Raw genomic sequence first — 16,914 nt, 5'->3', positions numbered from 1 at the left:
TGAGCTAATGATTTATGTTTGCTGGTCTCCTTCAGGTGTTTAGAAGATATTATTTGCACAGATATCTGAACTTGCTTTAAAGGGCATTTCAGGAACATATTCATCAGGAAAATCAAAGAAACAAGAAAATGGAAGGAGAAGTAGTTTGCAAACCATTTCAAAGCACCCTAAGTGTTAAATGGCAGCAGCAGCTCAGCCTCCCCTAAGCCAAAGCAGTTCAGTTCCCCTGAGGCAGGAGAATGAGCAAAAGCTGTAATTACTGTCTACCACAGTTATTGAAAATAAATATACTGCTTCCGTATTCAAGAAGATATATAACCTCAATCCCTCTTCCCCCACCAAATCCTTAATCCAAACTAAGAATGCTCTTATTTATGCCTATGATAATCCCTGAGATTAGTATCTGACATTATGGTAATTTGTGATCACAAGCCAATCTCCTGTAAAAATATTAATTAGGTCCTGAGACAGTGACTTATTACTTCCTTAGGGACAGAACAGGGAAAATGATGCTAAGGACCTGTGGAGGGAAACTGTGTGACTCCCAGAAAGCAGTGGTTAGTATATTAACCCACTACTCATGGTTTGCTGTGTTGGGATAAATGAAAAAAGGAAACGGTCTCCTGACTTTTATGTTGGGCAGATGCACAACTCTCTAAAAGCTGGGAACAGACCTCTTTGTGGGCAACATGTGAGGGGAAAAAGAGACAAACCAAGTTTGTCTTTTTTTTTGCTTTTTTTTTTTCTTCTTTTTTTCATTTAAAGGCAAAGGAATTTTGGCAGATAGTAATAATTTCAGTACTGTATTGAGTCTAGCTGAGCCAGAATTCATTTTCCCTCAGCAGTCGTCACAGTGATGTGCTCTGCATTGGTAGCTGGAAAGGTGTTGATAATCAACCAGAATTTTGGGTACTGCTGTCTCTCAGCATTCCCCAAATCAAGCAGCTGGGGATGGCACAAGATACTGGGATGGCACACAACCAGGCCAGCTGACACAAAGATAACCAAAATTATATTCCATACCATATGATATCTTCTCAGATATAAGAGCTAAGAAAAGGAGGAGGAAGGGGGAAACATTTGTTATTTACAGTGTTTGCTTTCCAGAGCAACTACTGCATTGAAAGCGGCCTCAACATCACTTGCTAATGGGAAGTAGAGAATAAATATTTTCTTTTTCTTTTGTTGTGCACATGCAAACTTTCACTTTTGCTTTAGCAAACTGCCTTATCTCATCCCACAAGTTGTTTTTAATCTTTTTTTCTCTTCACTGCCCAGCTGGGGAGTAATAGTGTAATTTGGAGGGCACATGGAATCCAGCCAAGGTCAACCGCCACAAGTACTTATAAACTTCAATTTGTCCAAGACAAAAAGCTCAGCAGCTCTTGATGGCATCACATCAGTAATCACATTCTCACCTAATCTCAGTCAGAGGTGCTGCACTGTCCCACACTTGACACTGCTTTGGTTTAATGACTGAAGCAGGAACTTTATTACTCAACATCCTAGCCACTGAATGACACTTCAATCCCAGACATAAGAGTACAGTAGAAGTCAAGACTTAATTGTTCTAAGACTCTGTTTAGACATTCCATGAATCTTCAAAGCTCTCATGAGTGCCTATCAAACCTATCCGCTCAGCTAGATTTTCTAATTCTATCAATCATATCCAGTGTGCTTCACAGCCATAGCCTGATCCAGCTCCTGATGAAATAATAGAAGGTTAAATTCATTTTCCATCCATGTTGACTCTTCTGAATTTTGCCTGCTCGTAAACCAGAGTTTGCCAGATACTTTTGTAGGTTTTTATCTATGTGGCAGTGTACTGAGCAGACTAAAATTTTTTTCACTTGTGGGGTTGGTAAACATGATCAATAACATTTTTAATGAAATTAAAGCTAGGTTATAGTACCAGAGAAGTGCTCTTTTCACAATACCTTCCATAAAACATGGTTTAATGCCTCAAAGAGGGATGAATAAGATTATCCAATTACAAAACCCTTTCAAATTATTATCAAATAACAGTTGGTTTCACAGAGAGCTTCAGAAATTTTACAATTTTAGAATATCAAATTCCAACATACATGGGATTATACTCTCATAAAGAATTATAAAGTAGTATTTCAAGTGATTACTTAGAATTAGTTTTAATTTCTGTGGCTGTGTTTTTCTTCAGTAACAGAGCAATAGGATTTTGCATTATAAAGAAAATACATATTATGTATTTCATTTGTATCCCTAATTATTTTCAGAATAAAACATAAAGATTTAAAAAAAATTTAAAAAGTAATTAAAGAGGAAAAAAACCTTTTAATATTAAAAAAAAAACTTCAATGTTTTATTAGAGATTTGCTAATAAACTAAAAAATAGAACAATAATTTTGATTACTAACATTTTCTCTATTTTTGACAGGAAATGTTTCTCTATTTGTATTATATTTTGCCCTCCATCTGACTCACAGCATTTATCTTGGTGTTATGGTGCTCTTTGCCTTTTCAAATGTTTGCCTTCAGGGGTATTGATGCTACTAAGAGCATCTATTTCATAGATCTGCATTAAAAATCACTTCTTTTTCCTGACAAGCTGTTTAAAACATCACATTTATGCCTTGTGAAGTGCACTTAAAAAAGACATATCCACGTATCTCATGAAAACTAGACCCATTTGACCCAAGTTTTGTTTCTTTGCAAGAAAGACAATTTCTATCTGAGCACATTAGCACTAAAGAGGTATGAAGGTAACATTTTCCAAAACAATTACTGTTATTTATTTTTGCTGGGGGTGAGGAGATATCCTATCACAGCATTCAGAAGAAAGACTCCTAAAATGACTAGTTTAACTGTGGAAATCAGTAATATCAGACCATTTTTCTTCAAAATTAAAATCTGAAAACAAGATGAGCAGGTAAGCTGCGCAACACACATAGATATAACCTGTATCTTTTAAAATTTTAGATGGCACAAGACCTCTACTTTCTTAATCATTCTTGCACAAGACATACAGACACAAAGAGGCAGAGTTAAAAAATTATCCCACACATCCCAAAGTATGCTTTGAAATGATAATAAACAATGGTTCTGCCATGATATTTGTCCAAAGAGAACCTAAAGAACAGCTGATAGAAAAAAAAAGTCTGCTACACCTAAACACTGCATTCAAATAATTTTAGGTAGATCCACTTGTGTTTTGGCTGGTAGAACCGGCATTATTAGACACAATGATTACATCAAGTTATATTTAATAAATCTCAGCTGTTAGTTAAAATCATCATCTGTCACTAGGTCCATAAACATGAACCGTGTTCATGCCTTGACTGGACGGAAGACATATTTTAAAATAGTTGTGAGATCTTCCACTCAAGACAAAAATTTAAATATAGCACCTTGCTATTTCTACCTGTAGCATCCCTAAGTGTGTACCACAAAAAGAATTGTATAGCCACTAGGTAATGAGAAGTGAATGATAATTCTGGTTGTTCAGCAACCCTCTTCCAGCCTTGCACAGAACTGTAACATCAACATTTAGAAAAACAGTAAGTGTGTGAGTTTTTTATTCAAAGTATTCATGCTCTTTGATCACAAATAGGGCAAAAAATGTCATACAATTATTACAGAAAAAGTGAGTTGATTAAAAAAAGTGACCTTTAGAAAACATTTGCAAAAAATGCCCACTGTTTGTTAAAAGATAATGCCCCAAGCAGTTCCAGGAAAAATAAAAAAAATAGTCAAACCAAATAAACAAACAAACCCACCCAATTTAAATAACAGGCTTGGAGAAAAATACTTCTACTGACCAAAAATACCCTAAACCAAACCAAACCAACAAAAAAATTTGGCTACTTCGTAATATTTCCTGCAGGGTTTTTTGAGGTGGTTTTTTTTGTATGTTTGTTTTGTTGTGTTAGGAATTTTTGTTAGTTCTTTTGGTTTTGGTTTCTTTTTCTTTGGTGTTTTTTCTTTGAGTTTTTTGTTTGTTGTTGGAGGGTTTTTTGTTTTTTATCTTTAACTATTAAAATCATCCAATTGCCTGCCCTGATGACTCTGCTCAGTCCTGCCATACATAGAATCTTGTCTACCTAGCCTAGGATTATTCCCATCCTTGGCTGCTGGAACTCAAATATGTCCTTGGCAGATAAATTTTGGCTCTCAGGGTGAGAAAGAATGACAGGTAATTGGTATGTGCTGCATCTGATGGGTAATGCATAGTGGGATTGAAGTCCACTGATGCACCTGAAATAGTTGCTTACGCATTCTGCACATTAACAAAGGATGTTTACAAATAATAATAAAAAGAGGAGGATAGGGATGAGATGAGGAGACATGAGGACAAATGCAGAGGAAGGTGATAGTATCTGAAAATTTTATTAGATTTATAAGCTGTGAGGACCGAAAAATGGGATAGCAATTTTTATACTAAATCACAAAAATATCAGAGGCAAGTGATGTTCTTCAAAAAACATTTTAATTAGCAAATTAATTAGAGTGTTTTCCTTATCAGCATTTACCTTTTCAACACCAGCTCTCACACTCTGTATTTATTCTGACATATTTGTACTCATTCAAGTAGAAGCCAGGTATATCACATTTTCTTGCTTTATTTTTTTGACACATTCTCCTTCAAGTAGCAGTTCAGAGGAGGAAGGGCCAAATTACAAAAAGCTCTGGTTTATAGAAAATCTGAGTGTCACTACCTAAGAGGTCAGATTTTAAAAATAACAAACCAAAAACCAGCAGGCTATTTCATTAAGAAAATATGAAACACAGGTCTACTGAGAAGTCTGCTCATCAGTCAGGACCTTTACTGAAAGGCATAGAGCTACTTTCTTCCTTCTTTTCTTATAATAGTGTAACTCCGAACTTCTGTAACATCTGTTTGGAGTTACAGTGAGATAGATCTACACTGAATATGTAACTTATACCCAAATTATTACTATTTATGTAGTAAAGGAATAAAAAGTGCTCCTTGTGATGGTAAATGAAACTTTTTTTAAAGAGACATCGTTATTTATTTTAAATTATGGCAAACAAGTACCATTATTGAATACTATTAATATTTTAGAGAGAATTGAAAAGACATTTAACAAGCAAATATACAAGTTCCTAAATGGAAAGGCAATGGCTTTTCATTTTGTTATACAATTATTACTCCAGCTTAATGAATGAAATATTACTTGAACTAGAAGAGTTTTTATAGAAAGATTGTTGCAATTAATTTGAATGGACTCAGATTTGGCAGAATGGGTTCATCATCAAATTCCTAGCAGAAGTATTGAGTAAAATTCTGCTCAGACTGTTAAAGACAACAAAAATCTAGTAAACAAATACTAATTTCTAACTTTTCTTCATGCTATAAGTATTCTTAGAAATCTGTAATTAAATTTTCCATTTAACAATATTGTTTTTATTTTCAGCATTTTCTGAAATAGGAAAAATGAACCATGGAATGGAGTTTTTGTTTGTTTGTTTATTTAATTACACATTAAACTTAGTATAAAACAGATATATGGAAGTGTGTAACACACACACAGAGCCAGTATGCCTGAAGATAGAATGCCAAGGAGGTTCTTAATAAATGTACTTTGTGATCTTCATACTGGCTTTTAAGAGAGCTGCTTAAACTATCACCTCAACTCCATATACAGAAATACTGCAGTATTTCTAACTAACTAACTAGATAAATGGTCCAAGGGGATTGCAGAACAAACAAGGAAAAGGGAAAGGAAGTAAAAATCTAGGTCTCCAGTTCAAACCAAGTCCTGGGGGTAGTGTTTGTACTGCATAAAGAAACCAAAATTCTTGTGAAATTAATAAATGGCCACAGACAAGTGTTTGGCAAATGTGTGTCTGCATTTACAATTACACTTAGCACCTGCTGGCAGCCTTCAGAGAGCAGCAGCCAGGAGCCTACCTAATACTTATAGACTCTAGGTCAAATGACCCAGTTAAAAAAGCTGGATTATAGGATCAATGCAAGAGTACACTGTTGATCAAGAAAGGTCAAAAGTCATGTATGTTTTCTGAAAAAGGAATGGGTTTGCCTTTAGTGGAAAAAAAAATGTTTCATGCATTTCACTAATCAAGTCAGTCACTATGTTATTTTGTAAGTGTACTTGGTGCGCTGGACAAAGTATTAATGCAGTCAGTGAGTAAATGCATGCATGAAAAGAATAATAAATCTGGCCTAAATCTGGAAACAAAAACTATTCATCCAAGTAATTTAACTTAGTATTTATCATCAGTTTTGGAGACTGTTCCAAATATACTGTACTCTGAAAGTTGACAGAGAACATAATTCTGGTACCTAAATAAACAAGTTCTAAACTTATGTGGTAGACAAAATATTTTGCTTCAACAATTTCTTATTTTTAATCTCAGACATCTACTTCTCTTATTAATATCTCCATAAAGGTTTGCATCTGAGCTGTGGTTCCAGGTCTGGGCCATTCAGTACAACAGTACAGAGATGTACTTCAGTACCCACAGACCCCAAATCCCACTCTGCTGCAACACAGGACAGTAAACAAAGCTTACATCATACATATCCCAACCAATGCAGTCATTGCCTCAAAAAATATTGACAGCTGAGACATCTGCAGCAGAAAGACAGTACTCCAGCCCAGGACTGTCTGGTGTACATCAGTGAATCTGATCTTTACAGGAAGACTCTTCACCCTCAAACCTGAAGTGATACAGTTAAGAGAAACTGAACCGCAGCTGCTCCTAAAGGAATCTGACCAAGTCTCATGATGTGAACTCTCTTAGTTCCCTTATAGTGGTGAGAAGAAGAGGCTCTAAACAATCCATTGCAATATTAGCATTGTAAAACCTGATCTCTGCTAAATACCAATTTCAGTAATCAACATGGTAGGTGTGGTATTTTGTTTTGATGTAGAATTTTTCTACCTGGAAATTTTTTTCCCCACTCAAACCACAGGCTTGAAAGTTCAACAAGAAAGCAGACTGAAGCTCTGTCCCTCCCAAAAGAGCACTGTACCCTTTAAAGCTTTGCTGCAAAATAATTACCTGAAAAAATATTCAGTGACACATGCCAGTAAGTTACACCTCTAAATAACAACTGGGCCTTTGTGGAAGATTCTGTTAATACAAAAAGAGATAGTGCTTGAAATTAATTTTTTAACATGCTATGTTAACTTATCGATGACAAGCCACAATAAAAAGAGAAGCCAGGAAAAAGTAGTAGCAAAGACTAGATTAGCCTCTATATCAACGTTAATAAGTTAAGAGTCTGAAAAGTCATTCAGGAGGTACAGCTTCCACAGTGGCTTGAAAAGAGCAACCACTGAAAATATGCTCAAAGCTTACTCATTTAAAAGGATAATATATACACTGTAACCTCGGCTTATTTTTAACTGTAAGATATGCTTTTGCAAAAACAATGTCATCCTGAGGCAGATGACTTAAACCTTGCATTGTTTTTACGAAGCAGCGAAGAGCAGATTTCTGCAATCTAGACACATATATAGGCTCCAAAGCTGGAAGAAGAACCACATCTTACTGTTCTAGCTACTTACTGTACAGTGAGATACAGCACCTGACACAAAGATTGTACAATCAGAAACAATTAAAACTAGAGAAAAAGGGGATCGAGAGATGGTAGAGCTGTTGGAGCACAGACATCCCATTCTTGCAGGCACTGGAGTGTCTTCAGTGTTTTTTTTTTAATGCATTAATAGTAAGTGAAGAAAAGGAAAGAGGGAATGCTAAGAGGCAAAGAATGAAGATAAACATATATTATTAGGAAGAAAATAAGACTTACAAAGAGGAAGGTGCTACCCTGAGGTGCAAGAAGAAATGTCCAGGAAATAGATTATGAAAACAACAAATGAAAGACAGATAACAAGAGTCTGGTGGGACACAATGGTCTTGCTAGGAAAGCTGGTGTTAGTTTCATAACCTATGTAAATAACACAGGGTTAAAAAGTCTCCTTTTTCAGGTAAAGCAATTTCCCCACATATCTTCAAGAATGGAAACTGGAAACTCATTAACCCCTGAAGTTTGTTCTAACTCACTACCCCCCAGTAGGCTTGAAATTATATATAATTTAGAATAATATATTTCTTTATTTTACATTATCTGGATTATGAACTATAGTCATTAACAATTGTTTCGTCTTTCACATGTCACCACCCCTGTTTTAGTGGTCCTCACTGGTCTGTGGTTGGTTTCATGTCAATTTTCATCGAACTCCTTTTCTTTTACCCATTTTCAAGCCTCATTTTAATGAATCTCCCTAAAAAGCTCATAAAACATTAAAGCATTAGTATCAAACACTAATTTTCAATGGAGTTGGGCCAGATAGTAATCGTACTCTGCTGTCAGTAATAAGGAGACATAGCTTGAGGCAAAAAAATTAACATCGACCTCATTCAAAGAACTTGAAATATCTAAAATAAAGTTGAACTTTGCATATATATATATATATATATTTAATAGTATTTGATACAGCCTTAGAGTAAAAAAAAAAAAAGAACTTCAGGAGAGGGAAATAGGCTATACTGCCTTCCTGTGTAGTTTGTCTGCCTGTGTTTAACAACTCTGAAAAGCTCCAGTAAGTCACATGCCCAAATTTATTTGTTTAACGGGAGGAATATTATTTCCCACATTGCTGATATCACTTTTAGGATCATTACTATATAGGAAGAGGCTCACAATCCACCAACAGAAAAGATCAGGAAGAAATTATAGACTTATTGTCTGTTTTTTTCAAAACATGAGAAAGCAAGCATTTGCCTGTGTTAGGTAAGCTGTTATGTCATAAAACCTCTGAGGCTGACACACTGGAAAGTAAGTGCTCTTCACTTACAAGCAGATAGAACATGTGATCTTGTAAAATAATAATAGAGATGTATTTGAAATACTTGTTTAGAAAGGCACAGACACATTGCCATGAAAGTGTGATTTATTTATTTTTTACTTACAGCAACAGCTTTGTGAAACAAAAGGAGAACAAAGCCATCACGTCAAACAATGTTTGTAGTCAAACCTTGGGAAAGACTGGAAAGGAATTTCCTGCAATTTGTATGTAACCTGGATGTCTCCAACTGGAATAGTTTTAGGCTTGATTTTTTTTCCCCTGCAGTGCATTAAGTTATTGTATTTTGATTTTTTTAAATAATGAATGCTCTCATGTATATGAATGAATACTACACTGAAAGAACATTGATTACTTGTGAAAGAAAAAAAGTGAAGATATATATATATAACGTATTCTTATATGTGCTTTGAAATACTTCTACCCTGGTTAAGATTTGCATCTCTAGGTGAAGGAAGCACCCAGGCATTTAGTAAACATCATGTAAATATAACATGACAAATGAAGTGAGCCATATGCTACACCAAAATGAGGATCAGTACATGTAACTACTTCCAAAACCAGCTTCTTTTCCTAGAAAACAGTCAGTTTTGAGTCATAATTATAAAAAATACTACTTTCCAAAATCATTTTCAAGAAGAAAATATAGAGATAGACAGTTAAACGTCTCAGTTGTCTTCGAACATCGCCCCAAAACCTCAGGTTATTTCCCCTTATGCTAATGTTTTTGCAAGAAAGACAATTTGGTGTTTTTCACTGAAAAGGCTAATAGAGTAAGTAAACTGCAGGAAACTAGTATTTGCCAGAATTGTTCCTTTTCTTTTTTTTTTCCTTTTACTTTTGGGAGCAAGGCGTGGGGGGTGGGGCAGGTGGTGAGGTGGTGATGTGGAGAGGAGGAGTGGAGCAGGGCAAAGGCTTGAAGTACATGTCCGTATTGATCAGCTGAGTTTTTAATGCAGGATATAGTGCTATGAATTGTATTTCCAACAATAAATGATAATCAGTAATAGAGATATTTAATGACAATAAACAGCACTGACTGAAAACAGGCAGTGTAATAAATTCACACTTCTGTAAACTGCCCAGAAGTTATACATCTGTCAAAGCTATGAAGATTTGAAATCACTTAACTTTCCCTTAATGCTTTCTTTCTATTATGATAGAGTTTTAAAGAAAATGTGTTAACTTTTAAGAGCAGCAGAGAGAACTAACATTTTCAATACAAGAGATCTTAATTTCATCCCTTACAGTATTAAAAAGTTTGGCCTCTTTACACGCTCCTTAATTACATACCCTGATAGCACAGCTATAAAGCATGGACATGACTGAGAATATCCAAGTCAGTTCACTTTAGAAATTTCAGGGTGGATAAACCATAGGTGCAAGGCTAGCTAACTCCAGGCTGTGTAAAAATCTCTGACATTTTCCTATTACTCATTTAATCTTTCAAGACAGCCTCCCTCATCTACTGTCTTATTTCCTTACAGATAAAGGTCTTCAAGCATCAGTCTATTTCTTTTGATATGTCTCACTTTCTATCAGCCCATGAAAAAATGCACCCTCTCTCTCTCTCCTCAGTCAAACACTGCTCTCACCCCATAGCAACCAATTTAATTTTCTGGCCACTTGTATTGAAACAGCACCCCTACTCACTCTTTCCCCCCATATACAGGAGGAATTCTAATCCTACAAAAGCAACTATCCAAATCCTACCAGCCTCCAAGCATAACATTCCTTCCACATGCCAGTCACAGCCTTCAGTCTGAAGGCAGCCTGGAAAGCTGCATGCATATTCTTGACTCACATTTCAAGAAGCCCTTACTGTCTCATTTAAATGCCATGGGACTTCGAAGCCCTGCACCTACGAGTTCCTGCTGGTGAGGGAATGATGCTCCTTATTCAGGATTATGTTTTACCGTCATGTACTTTTGATTTCCAGCTGCTGTGCTTCCTCAAATACATACACAAGGAGGAAAAGTGCACTTGCCTTTCCTCCTCCTGCCTTCTCGCACTCCTGAATGCTTGTAACATTTTTTTTTTTTTTTTTCGGGGGGGTTTTTTTTTTTTTTTTTTTTTTTTTTTTTTTTTTTTTTTTTTTTTCTTTTTTGCAAGCTTCAGAGAATCACAGGAATCACAGGACCGGAGAGAACTGCAGCCATTCATTAGACGCTGCTCAAAACTCGGCTCCCTCCCGAGGTGTTGCGGGCTGGGACACCCGGTCCTGCCCCCAGCCCGCTCCCGCGGCGCGGGCTCCCTTGCTGCAGTGCAGGCTGGCACTTCTCTCAGTTCGAACTTTCCATGCAGAAATTCGGCACGATGCAGGCAGCCAGATAAAGCAGCACTTACCTTAATTGAAATCTTTTCTCTGCTAATGCTGGAGCATCAGTCCAATCAACAGCGATCGGGGAGAATCTAAGTTTCAATCAACACCCTCTGGGCAGCCGCATGCTGCTCTGCCTTTTTTTCAGTGAACTCCTCACTGTCTGGAGGAGAGAGAGAGAGAGATCAGCTGAAATCCTCAGAGGCTCGTAGGGAGTGAGAGAAGAGGCACCAAAGCAATGTCTCTTAACAGGAGATTCTCAGCAAGCGTGCTCAGGTCTGGAAGATCCTGTAAGTGCTGTGATAGGCTCCTGTCATGTCCCCTGAGCTGTGAGATGATCATTGACCTGATTAGCTCTGAACACTCCCTACATGCAGAGAAAGCGCTGAGAGGATTGGTGGGTCGCAAGGGAATTGGGAAAGGCACCAGGGCCGCTTGGGAATCTTCATTCTTCCAGACTAATGGATGTGCTGCAGCTGAGGCTGTAATTTGTGAGGAGGTTATGCACAATGTTAACCATCTGAGGACTTAAACAATTGTGCTTTTGCGTGCTGTTTCTCAAAGTACACCAGCATTCAAGGCAGGGTAGAGCTAAGTAATTAGAGGCTGATGTAGCCATTTCGTAATACAAGGCTCACTGTATGAGATGTTCTGTAAGCTGAGAGATAAAGCGGATCCATACATTTGTCTCTGACCCTGGAGACAATAGCAGTTAATGGGTAGCATAAGTGAAATTAGTATGGTGGGCTCATGTTAGCCCCCAGATGGCAATCAGTCAGCATGGAAAGAAAAAAAAAAAGCACAACAAAACCCAAACAGACTAGAATTATTTCACAACTGTATATGACAATATAAATAAAATGTGGAGAAAGAATTTCAAATTAGTACAAAAAGGACTTTTCAACATGGAGATAAATCAGTAGAAAAACACAACAATACATCAGTGCAAGTTCTTCCCTCTGTTACAGCAGAGGGGGAAAACCAACAAGGAATGCATTTAAAGGATCTAATTTGCCTTTCACTTGCACTGATACAAATAAATCTATTAAAGATGACAGTTTAAATTTAGATCAGGACACAAAAAAGCAGAGTAAAAGAAGAATGAGGTGTATTCATTGTTTTTGGTTCAAGGGTATATGGAAACTAGACTTCAGTGTACCAAGTATTCAGGCTTCATGGACAAAAGAGTCAAGCCAAAGTGTGTCAACTTTTATGACTGCTCTCATCTGCTATTTTCCTGTTCTTGGACGATAATTACAGCACTAGGCAGTTGACTCCATTTTCCATTCAGATTTATCTATGAAAATACCAGCTGGTGACTAAAAATAACTTTTTTCAAAAAATAATATATGTAGTATTGGTGATCTGAAGCACCAGTATAAAATGGAAAATTGATATTTTTCTAGCAACTAATGAAGAAGATTTAGAACCTATAATAGCAATGCTAGTTCATATATAGTTATGAAAAAATACTCTATGAATGATGAAACAAAGTTAATCATAAACATATACTGAAATTCTTAATCAAATTTATTACTTTGGGTCTACTCATACATTTTTCAGGTAAATTTGTGTAATTGTATTTTCGTAGGAAAAGCAGTAAGGAAAGAAATTTAAAAAATGTTAAGTGGATTATATATTTACCTTCTGAAGGCATTCACATCAGAAAGGTTAATATTACAGAAAAAAAAGAGTATCATGTGATTTAGATCACTCAGAAGTAACCACGGAAGTTTGAATCTCCAATTTATTTAGCAATACAGAACACAAAGATTTTTCACCCTGGTTTTAATGTCTCAGAAACAGGGAAAAAATGTAAGTGCCCCATATTTCCACTAGATAATCAGTAAGAACATATCAACTTATCTACCCTAGCAGTGTTAGAAGTATAATTATCAGGCTCCTCCTCTGTAATTGCCACTCTCTTTCCACTGAAAAGTGCCTCAATGTAAAAAATCTGTATTATAAGATTGGCAATATTTTATATTCCGACAGCAAAGTTTTTAGGATGTAAGCTACTTTTTTTTTTTGTAATTTACTGAATGCCTATCACCAGGGATTCATGCTTGCCCTGGGACTAATGGTAAAAACTTAATAATTAATCTACTAATTAATCAAATAAGAAGGCTTTTATACACACTAATATGAAACATAAACACATTCTTGAATAAAAGGTTTTATGTGTCAGGACTAAGATGATTTCCTGTTACAACCCCCACTGAAAATGAGGCTGTTCTCCTTAACTATACATTTGTACCAGTGAAAGGGTTGAAGTTATCCCAATGCTTACAATCTTATCTGTTCTGATATGGCATCCCTCATGAAACATGTAATTCACAGACACATGCTGTATTATTAATGATTTTAAATACAATTAAATAAATTAAATACGAAAAAGACCTTATTAAGACAATTTATTTGCCACTCCTGTAAGCTTCCAATTTCAGGTTTCATGCTGCTTTGTTTAATTGAATCTTAGCTCTCACCAGCCGTATAAATTTCAACAATTCCCTTAAACTGCTGTTCCAACCTACGAGATCTCTATAACAGAAATTCTTTTCCACTTATTATTTTTCAAATACCTTTCAATAGTTTTATACTAAAAAAAATGTTATAACAATTTAAATGGTAATCATTCACATTCAATGCTCTGATTGTCTTTTTAAAGTTTAAAGGTCAACATTCGTCAGAAGTTCATTGTGTAAAACTGAATTATTTTAGTTGTTTCTCACCACAAGTAATGGTCTGGGGGAAAAAAATAACAGCAGATCCAGAAAAGGGACTGAAGCATGAAGGAAAAAAACCTGAAGTGACAACATGATTTCAGTTTGTGTGGAAACAACTGGGACTTACTGTAGTCTTGGACTATTAGGTAAGACACTGGCATTTTAAATTTGGTGTTAACAAAAGAAAACAATAATTTGACTCACTCAGGAATCTTACTACAATCTAAGTAACAGAAGCAGTCTGGCACCTTAGGTCCTACTCCCAATCCTAAATATAACTTAAAATTTTGAATTCAATTCCAATATGTCATCTCAATAAAGGGACAGAGGTTTTTCTGAACACGGAAATCAGAAAAGTATGTATGTTTTCAATAGGAAACTATACAGTTACTTATAGAGATAAAAAAATTAGGCACCCTTCTCAGCACATCATTCTTACAGAAAGGGGGCAGTATATTAAAGCAGTAAAAAAAAAAAAAAGAATATTCTATGTAATCTCTAATTAATCTTTTGAATTCACTGCCCCAAACCATGACAGTAGGAAGGAATTGATATGTACATATGAGAGTATTTTGAAATAATAACAGAGTCTAAAATGGTTACACAATATAATTTCTTTGTTCATTATTGTTCCTCAATGCAAAAGAAAAACGTTTTCTCATGGGCAAGACAGGTTACTAATCATGGGGAAAAGAATCGCTGTCCAACTAACGATTTAGCAGCAATATTTAAAAGACCTTTACAGTATCACTGAATAAGCCACAGTATTTTTACTGTCAAAGGCCTTTAGATATTTGTGCTTCACTAAAAGATTTTTTTTTAAAGCATATTTTAAAAAACTGTATTTCCAAACTTGGTCATTTGAATAGACTGAATGCCTGAATAAATACAGAGAGTTGTACTGGTCTAAGTTTCTTAATATTCTTGTAAAGACCCTTGGTTCACAGACACAACTACTTCAGCTCAATACCTTATCATGCATCAATGTAAATTCAATACAAAATAAAAGGCCTTAGAAGAGCAGTAAGAAAAGTGCTAATACCGTCACAACTTTCCTGCTGGCCCAAATCCCATAGACTCAGTCATATCAGCTCTGTTGAGTCTCAGGAACAGAAAGGAGTAGAAGTAAATCGTGTCTATGTCCATGTCAACACACAAAATTACTCTTCTTCTGCATTTAAAAAGATCCTTTGGTATGAATAAAGAAAAATGTTATACAGGATGCACTTAGAGTGTTGATTTTCTGAGTAATTTCTTCTTTTCTAATAAGTAAATAACAAAAAAGAGATTTTGTCTGCTTCATTTTGGCTGGAAACACAGAAACTAGAAATAAGGTGTGTGAGTATTCTAGGATAGCAGCAAACCTGGCAGAGTACATAGAAAAGATTAAGTAAAGCTATATTTATCCTTCATCTCTGCAGAGAAAAACATAAATAATAAACCACTTTAAGATATTAAAAATGCTCTGCAGAAAAATATTTGAGCCATTAAAACTTTCACAACCATATTTTCCATATTTTGTCAACCAGTTTTCCCCATGGCCTCGATCAACAATGAGACTAGTTAACTCTTAACTGCCAGGCACTCTAGCTCTGAAATTTTACTTTCGTCCTCATAATTTCAAAAGTACCAGCAGAGCAAAGGCAACTCCAAACTCTCATCTAGTCTATATCAGCACAGCTACATTGATTTAAGTGGAATTGTACAGCAGATTTATAAATCAGTGAGATCTCATGTAACAGCATGAGATGGTCATCAATGAATACTAGAGCAGGTTTCAAAGATCAACCTTCCTGTAGCATCATCCAATATTTTACTTTTTGATATGGATAATTTCTTTCCAAACTTTTTGGCCACAGTGAGTATGGACAACACGGGAAATTTCTTTGCATCAAAGAGTTTAATCTTGAGCATTCAGTGCTTTAATTCATCAAGTTCTTGATGTTAAAGTAAAGATGTGATCTGGATGGAGGGAGACAGCTGAATCCTTGTCATATTCAGTGGAAAACTGCTGACTTCATCAGGCCACCCCTAGTGGTACCTCAAGACAAATCCAAACTGCTTTATGTCATCTGATCACTGTTCTCACTCCCAGTTTAGCAATAATTACCGGTATCACACTTTTTACTTAGGCCATACTTCCAATATAAGGAAAGTAACACAGTGTATTGATTTAAGACCCTTCTGATAATGTTATGTAAAATGCCGTTTGAATTTCATTGTTCGCTTTTATTAAGTCAGCCTTGTAGGCTGAGACAATTTAATGTTGGTGACCTCTGTTTCCTTAGAGATATTCTCACAATGTCTGAGACATTTAGGAGACATAGGTAACCCTAGATTTAAATAAAGGCCCACAAAATACATAAACAAATGAAAGTTTTGGAACATCCTAATACCACAGTGGTATGGTCCCAAAATCATAATGACAGGGGAAAAGCAGGTGGTGGTTAAATACTCTACAATTCAGTCCTGGGAAGAATTTATTAACATTAACTTTTTAAGAGTAGGGAACTTAAGGGTAGAGAGGTACATAGCCCTGTGAGTGAAATGAAATATAAAGAAATAGTATTTTTGAGGATATATTCAGGTCTAGTAAAGAGAAAATGAAAATAAAGGTAGAAAGAAGACGTAAAATAGAAAAAGGCCACCACTCTTTTAGAGTTTAGCTACCATCTGAGAGAAATAAACTTTGTATCACAGAGGAACACCATTCATGTTCAAGCACCAAGTAAATTATTGTTGTCCATAATTATAAAAAAGGAAACAGAATGAACAGTTATTCAAAAGTGATACATGCTTGCAATCCTATTTCATTTAGAGATTAATACTATAAAGGCACTTTTGTGAAATAATGGAATCAAAATTCTGTTCAGTCCGTTTGGTGAGTCTTTCTGTATGAACTGAGAACCTTGGGACTACTAAAATGTACTCTATAGGACCAAGGAAACTTTGAATATAAAGTTAGTTAATCTCTGCAGAAAATTTCTGTCAGCAATACACCAGCAATTCACTCAGCTGGAAAAGAAATTAAACA

At 35.6% G+C, this 16,914-nt stretch overlaps 1 protein-coding gene across 1 annotated transcript in view; it reads right to left on the bottom strand.

The window, feature by feature from the left end:
- The window catches only part of CDH12 (cadherin 12), a 223,519-nt gene extending 212,234 nt beyond the window's left edge, over window positions 1-11,285 (bottom strand). Inside the window, exon 1 of the mRNA XM_039714778.1 lies at window positions 11,181-11,285. The gene's annotated coding sequence lies outside the window, so the exon portion shown is untranslated. The remainder of the gene's footprint in view (window positions 1-11,180) is intronic.
- Between the last annotated feature and the right edge of the window lie 5,629 nt (window positions 11,286-16,914).

Source organism: Passer montanus, unplaced genomic scaffold (genome assembly GCF_014805655.1).
Source record: "Passer montanus isolate IOZ18808 unplaced genomic scaffold, ASM1480565v1 scaffold31, whole genome shotgun sequence".
Lineage (NCBI taxonomy): Eukaryota > Metazoa > Chordata > Aves > Passeriformes > Passeridae > Passer > Passer montanus.
This window is presented reverse-complemented; position numbering and strand designations above follow the sequence as displayed.